We start from the raw sequence: 7,945 nt of genomic DNA, 5'->3' as shown, positions 1-7,945 counted from the left end.
GTGTCAACTTGGACGCATGTGGTCTTTTTCTCGCGGGAAGAAATTTTTAGAATTCTCAGGGCAGCATTTGTTAGCATTCAGAACAAGTTTAACATTTGAGTAAGTTCAAGGTGCGAATTCATATTCTTTTGGCTTGTTTCTTTTATCGACTGCAAACCTAAAGGATTTGATAGGTTGACCAGAGACTCATTTGAATAAGGCTCAAAAAAATTTGCTCTCATCTATGCTCCACCAGCAGCATTGCTGTCATACATTCTAATCCTGTTTCTTCTACCTGAACATCGGTGTCCCAGTCTACAAAAACCTAATAAAAAAATAAGGACAATAGTGTCAATGTGCATCACTGCAGATAAATTCCTAATCGATTAGGAAAAGACCCTACTCACATGTCTGTAGGCCTGGCTGAGAGACTCACACAGAGCAGGCGCAAAGGCATCACCCCTCTGTTCAGCCTTTCCTCCATCCCTGGCTGCTTGCAGGGCATTCAGCTGACATTGATGCCTCTCCCAGTTGAGTGCTAAAGGTACTGAGGAAAAAATCAGATTTTCATTATATTACTAAGCCAGAAAAATGTACTTGAACTAACTTGGTGCATCTCTTTAAGAACATGTTTACAAATACCAGGATCTTTTAATTATTGGATAAAATGTGGCACCAACAAGGACCATCCACATGTAACAGAAGAAAGTGGTGTCCCTGAACAATCTTGTGGCCTTCAGCTTTGAAAAGCCCATCTTCCCTAAGATGTCTCAGGGTTGTCACAGACTTAGATGAGATAATCTATAATAATAAAAGGGTAATATGCTAAATAGACCAGATGTCCTTCAGGACGTCATTCCGGACGTCCTTCTGGATGAAGCCAAGGCTGGAACGAAGCCTGGGTCCCGGGTGCCTGCCTGCAGCCAGAGGGAAGCAAGCCCGGATCCCACATGCCAGAGGGAAGCTGGTGCCGGCAGCCTGGGGAAGGAAGGCCTACTGTTGCACAAATTTTGTGCATCGGGCCTCTAGTGTATGCAGAAGTGCTCTGCTCACTTGCAAACTCTTTGCATATGTGAAGTATTGTTATTACTCCCCATACCTATAGCACTGCAAAGAGGTTAAAACAACTCGGATTTGGTGAACAGCATGACTTTCCTGTTACATAGTGAACCAGTGTGTGAATGCTGGTACCAGAGGTCTTGGATTTGCATTATTTCCATGGAGTTGGTACTGAGTTTGGAATAGATTAGGAAAACTCAAGACATCTTTTCATTTCTGTACTTTCTTTTTCACATATAACTCTCAGAATTTGAGGATACATTAAAATCTTCCATACCTTGTTAAATCCTCTCCAAAATATTCCTACCGGTGGTCTTCTAGCTTGGACTGTGGTCCTTGGGGGATAGGAATCTTGCCATCTCAGAGGTCCATTTCATCTACCTATAGATCTGTTAGAAAGTGTTGCTGTAAGTTAAAATCTGCCTTTTTCAAACTATTTTTAAGAATGTTGAGATGAAATATATTTTTTCTGATAAGTCATTCATACTTATTATAGAAAGTTCATAAATTGTAAAGAAAATATAAAAATTACTCATTTTCACAACACCCCAAGATAACCACTTTGCTTTTCTCTACTTTAGTGCTCTCTACACTACATCATATTACACAACCAACAGGCTATCCTGCTTTTGAAAATTTGACATGGTATCTGAAGTAATTTTTTTTGAAAACATGATTTTTCCCAACATATTATTGTAAAAATTTTAAAAATTCTTTATTTCATTGCTGACACTATTACAGATGTCCCCATTTTCTCTCCTTTTGCCCACCTCCACCCAGCCCCTACCCTCTTCCGTCCCGTCCTCCCCCCCCACCTCCGTTCCCTCTAGCCATCACCACACTGTTATCTGTGTCTATGGGTTATGTATATACATTCTTTGACTAATTCCTTCACCTTCTTTTATCTAGTGCCCCTCCCTCTCTCCCCTCTAACAGCTGTCAATCTGTTCTATATATCCATGCCTTTGTTTCTATTTTGTTCATCAGTTTATTTTGTTCATTAGATTCCACATATAAGTGAGATCATATGGTATTTGTCTTTCTCTGACTGGCTTATTTCATTTAGAATGGTCTCCATGTCCATCCATGCTGTCAAAAAAGGTAAGATTTCCTTCTTTTTAAAGCTGAATAGTATTCCATTGTGTAAATGTACTACAGCTTTTTTTATCCACTCACCTATTGATGGGCATTTGGGCTGTTTTCAGATCTTGGCAATTGTAAATAATGCTGCTATGAACATAAGGGTGTGAATACTCTTTTGAATTGGTGTTTCGGGATTCTTAGGATATATTCCCAGAAGTGGGATTGCTGGATTAAAAGGCAGTTCCATTTTTAACATTTTGAGGAAACCACATTCTTTGTAGAAAAGTTGAAATAATTTTATGGTTTAAAATCACATACCCAGCACTGAGAATCTACCACGAATACATCACTGTTTGCTTTATCACATATCCAGTTACCTGTTCATCCCTCCCTCCATTCATTAATTCATCTTACCCTTTTGATGCATTTCGAACTTTGCAGACATCACACTTTCTTCTAAACACTTCAACATTCATATTTTTAACTACAGTATAATGTTAGCTAACACTTTTATATCAAGATATAAAATGTTGCCTTAAGCCCCCAAAAGCTCCCTTATATTCTTTTGCAATCAATCCCTGCCTACACCTAGTCTTGAATTGTATATTGTTTGGATTATACAGTGAGTGCTCTTCTGTATAAGGCTTATTTCCTTCAGCATAATGTATTTTAGATTTATCCATTTTGCTGTGTGTATACACACACGAACAAACAAGCAGTTTGTTTCTTTCTACTAGTTACCATTTCATTGTACAAATAAACCAATTTATCCATTTTCCTATTGATGGGCAGCTGGGCTGAGTCCAGTTTTTGACCATTTATAATAAAGCTGCAATAAACATTCTTATACAAGTCCCCTTGAGAATGTAAGTTTTTATTTTATGAGTATGCCTTAGAGTGAAATTTCTAGATCTAGGGTGGGCAAATGTTTAGGTTTTAATAAACTGCCAAAATTTTCCCAAACTGGTTGTATCATTTTCCATTTCCAGTAGCAATGTGTGAGAGTTTCAATTGTTCTACATCCTTGCCAGCATTTAAGGTTGTAGTCTGTTTAATTACACACATACTAATGAGTATATGGTGCTGTTTCCTCCTGGTTGTAATTCGCATTGCTCTGATCACTAATGATGTTGAGCATCTTTTCGTATGCTTACTGTCTATTTACATATTTCTTTTCATGAAATGTCTTCTGAAATGTTTTGCCCTTTTTTAATTGGGTTGTTGAGTTTAGGAATTCTTTATAATTCTTGATTACCAGTTCTTAGTCAGACATTTGTTTTGTGAATATTTTCTCCAGGTCTGTGGTTTCATTTTCTTAATGGAGTTGAAACATAACTGTTTAATACAGTAGTTGCAAAATTCAATTCTATAAATTTGTATAATTCATTTAACCATTTATCTACTGTTGATACTTAGTTTTTTTCCATTTTATTTATCAATAACATTGTTATAAACATTTTTTTACATCCTTATATGTTTTAAACACTAACTCTTTGTCACATTTGTCAAACCTTTTTTTCCATACTTTGCCAACTGTGTTTCAAATTTTTTAGTTTTATACCTGAAACCTACATAATTGTATTAACCAAAATAATTCCAATAAGTTCAACAAAATAAAATAAATATATTGCATTAAAAATTAAATAAAAATAAAAATAATTTTTGTAGAGTTTTGAACTCTAAAATATCTGTGAACATAGGCCTGATGCATTTAGATAAGCCTAAACTCAATGAATAAGCTACAGACTTGAGCAAAATAACTTCTCCGAACCTCAAGTTCCTTATCTTCATGGGATTGTTGCAAAGATAAAATGAATTATAAAATTATAATTCTTGACAGAATATCTAGTATACAGCATGTGCTTAATAAGTATCAGACATTATTATGATGATCTCTACTATTACTTTCATATTTTTAATGTTTTTATTTTTATTGTCTTACCAATTCCAAGATCAATGAAATCTTCATTTATATCATCTAGTTATGGACTTCTTAAAAATTTTAATTCATCAATCCACTTCGTATAATCTTCAAAAATTATTTTTTGTCTCCTCCATTTCCATAGTCATAGCTTGTTTTAGAAATTGTTTAATTTATTTTATATTGATTGACTAGAACGTTTTGAACATGGCATATTAATCATTGCTATGTAACAAATTATTCCAAAATTTAGAAACTTTGAGCAACAAACACTTATTATCTCACAATGTTTGAGGGTCAGAAACCCAGGAGCAGATGAACTGGGTAGTTTTGACCCAGGTATCTCATGAGGTTTCAGTCAAGATGTCAGATGAGGCTGAGTCACCTGAAGGCTTGACTGGGCTGGAGAATCGGCTTCCCAGATGATGCTCAAGAAATTTGTGGGCATATTTAACGCCATCAAAAATGGTGAATAGTGTTAATAATAGATGTTCTTTCTGACCCTTATTTTTTATAAAAATATCTCTAGGATTTGTATCATGACTCTCAGTTTGACGGAGACATTCTTTATCATGTTAAGTATAAGATCTTTAATTTCTAAAAATTTTCTTTTTTGAATAGTTACTTTTGTCAGATTCCTTTGGACACAATTATATTGTTTTCTTCCTTTAAACTGTTGGTATGACAAATACTAGTAACACTGGTCAATTTCCTAATCTTAGACCATCTTGTATTCTCAAAATAAACAGTACCTGATGAAGCAATTCTTAAATATATTGCTGACTTTGATTTGTTGATATTTTAGTCAGGATTTCTGTTTTGATATTTATATGTGAACCCATCTTCTATGTGCCATCTATTCTATTTTTCATATGTCTTTTAAGCAGCATGTAGTTCAAATTTGATATCTGACACACAGTCAGTATTATATCAGATGTTTTCTGTTCTTTCATGGCACAATTTCTCCTATTTTTGAGCTATTTTTGATTCACATTTTGTTAGTTGGAGCTCATTTTTAACTAAAAGGGATGGTACATGGCTAGTTGATGTTGCTCAGCAGCATAGTGAGGTGTCTCTGGGTCAGAGAGCTCGAAAGGGCCATAGCAGCATCGGGTCTTATAACCACAAGACTCTCCCTTATCAGTGGGTAACTACTGTCAAGTGAGGTTTTGCAGGGTATGCAGAGCAGGCAGGTTCTAAATGTTTAAAATTTTGCTTGTATGGACTATTTTAAAAATAATTGGATGTGTAAAAATTTGAAGTAACATATCTCAGCCTGCAGTGAAGAAATAACCTAAGGGCCAATATACAGAGGCCATCTTTGGCTTGTTTATATAACATGTTTTTGTGACTTTCCTGAGCTAGTTTTGTGTCATCTGTATTCTTTGTCATGTATGGCCACTGAAGCCTCTGCTCAGTTGCTTAGTGGCCAGCTAATGACTGGACAGAGATTTCCTTAGGTGTCCAAAACCAACACAGCTCCAGTTTTTTGCTTTATTCACAGTTTCCCTTTGTTGTTGTTGTATTATTCATTATCGTACTTTTTTTCCTTTTACTTCACTGTCCACCCCTAGTTAATGATACCCAGTTTTATGGCTTCAAATACCACACAACTTCCCAATTTCCATCTCCAGCCTAGACTTCTTCCCTCAATTGGACATTTGTATATCGAATTGCCTACTTCACACATCTAATAAGCCACTCACATTTAACACATATGTTCAAAACCAAACTCTCACCGCACCCATACATAAGTGTTCCTCACACAGTCTTCCTCCACTACAGTGAATGTTAACTCTATTCTTCCAGTTACTCTGACCAAAAATTTGAAGTTGTCTCTGACTGCTCTCTTTTGTATTATGTTCAACCAGTTAGCAATCATGCGTCTCTACCTTCAGGATTTATTCAAAATCCTGTCACTTTTCACTACCTCCGTTGCTACTTCCTTGGTCCAAGCCACCTCTATCTTTTGTCTTTACTCTTTTAATTATCTCCTAACTAATCTCTGCCTCTGTTCATAGTCCATTCTCAGTAAAACAGCCAGAGAGATCCTTTAAAAATCAGATCAAGTCACACCTCTGTCCCAAACCTTTCAATGTCTTACCATCCCTCTCAGTAAGAGCCAAAATTCTTCGAATGGTCCACCATGTCCATGTGGCCTAGTACTCCTTTACACTGCTACCCTTACTTCCCAGTTCCTCTCCCCTCACTCTGCTCCAGCCATGCCTGCCTCCTGGCTGATTCTGGGACACACCAGGCATGCTTGGACTTATCTTTTCTACTTGGGATTCTTGCCCTAGATATCATCATAACTATTTCAGGTTTTAGCTTAATATCAACGTATTAGTGAGGCTTTCCTTGGCCATCTTTCCTCTTCCTTTTCCAAGCATTCTTTTTCCTTCTTCTCTATTTTGTTTTGTTGTCCTTATCACTATTTAAAATATTACAGTTTTGTTTATGTATTTATTCTCAGTCTTCCCAATATAAAATGTAAGCGTAAGAGAGCAAGGATCTCTATTTTATTTACTACTTTAACTTTACTGTCTAGAGCAGTGCTTGTCATATCGTAGGCACTTAATAAATGTTTGTTTTAAAGCTGGCTTTAACGCAAGTCTGGAAGATACTTGAACTTTATAAAATAAAACCTCCAATCTGACCCTAACCTGTGTCAGTCAACCCCCTTTTCTCTACAGTTTGCTGGGCAACATAACTTTATCAACATGTGCAGGTTAGTCCTTGCGTTCAGCTCAGAGCAGGTGCCCTCCTCTGCCCTGCATGGCCTCTGTGACAAGAATGTACATAAGCCCTGGCTGGGTGGCTCAGTTGGTTTTGGGTTCAATTCCCATTCAGGGCACATAGGTTTCCACTTTGATCCCCAGTGGGGGCATGTGTGGGAGGCAATTAATTGATGTTTCTCTCTCTTTCTCCCTTCCTCTCTCTCTCTCTAAAAATCAATAAAAAAATATTTTTGAGTAAGGATTTAAGGAAAAACTTTTTTAAGAAGAATGTACTTAGGTAGCTTTAAGATAGTACTATTTTGTTTATATTTGTATACATCTATGCACATAATCATTTCTTTAAGTTTGTTAGCACTAATTTCCTACTTTTTGAATAACACTTCAAATTGTTTTATTAATTCTTTATTGATTAAAGTATTACATATGTCTCCTTTTCCCCCCTTGACCTCTCCTCAGCCACCCCCATCCCCCCAGCACATGCCCTCACCCCACTACTGTCTGTGTCCATTGGTAATGCTCATATGTATACATACAAGTCCTTTTTTGATCTCTTACTCCACCCCCACCTCCATCCTACCCTGCCTTCCCTCTGAGGTTTGACGGTCTGATCGATGCTTCTCTGCCTCTGGATCTATTTTTGTTCATCAGTTTATGTTCATTATAATCAACAAATAAGTGAGATCATGTGATATTTATCTTTCTCCGACTGGCTTATTTTGCTTAGGATAATGCTCCCCAGGTCCATCCATGCTATTGCTAATGCTAAGAGTTCCTTCTTTTTTTTTTTTTTTACAGCAGCATAGTATTCCATTGTGTAGATGTACCACCCTTTTTTAATCCACTCTGCTGATGGGCACTTAGGCTGTTCCCAAATCTTAGCTATTGTAAATAGAGTTGCTATGAACATAGGGTGCATATATGCTTTCTGATTGGTGTTTCTGATTTCTTGGGATATATTCCTAGAAGTGGAACTACTGGATCAAATGGGAGTTGCATTGTTAGTTTTTTTTTTTAATAAACTAATAAATATTAATTTAGAAAATTTTGAAAACCAAAGAAAGTATAAGAAAAATAAAAATCACCAAGTTTCACTATACAAGTGTAAACAATCATTGTATAGTTCCTTATAGTATTTGATCTATTCAAAGATTTATTTTTTGCATAC

General features: G+C 36.2%; 1 long non-coding RNA gene across 1 annotated transcript in view; it reads right to left on the bottom strand.

The window, feature by feature from the left end:
• Positions 1-396: 396 nt before the first annotated feature.
• The window catches only part of LOC139019027 (uncharacterized), a 28,114-nt gene continuing 20,565 nt past the window's right edge, over positions 397-7,945 (bottom strand). Inside the window, exons 2-3 of the long non-coding RNA XR_011472973.1 lie at positions 1,316-1,427; positions 397-526 (exon numbers count right to left, since the gene is read on the bottom strand). This is a non-coding gene — a long non-coding RNA (uncharacterized lncRNA). The remainder of the gene's footprint in view (positions 527-1,315; positions 1,428-7,945) is intronic.

The sequence above is a fragment of the Myotis yumanensis genome, unplaced genomic scaffold (genome assembly GCF_028538775.1).
Source record: "Myotis yumanensis isolate MYYU_CA2020_CCGP unplaced genomic scaffold, mMyoYum1.0.hap1 SCAF_1, whole genome shotgun sequence".
NCBI classification, from domain to species: domain Eukaryota; kingdom Metazoa; phylum Chordata; class Mammalia; order Chiroptera; family Vespertilionidae; genus Myotis; species Myotis yumanensis.
This window is presented reverse-complemented; position numbering and strand designations above follow the sequence as displayed.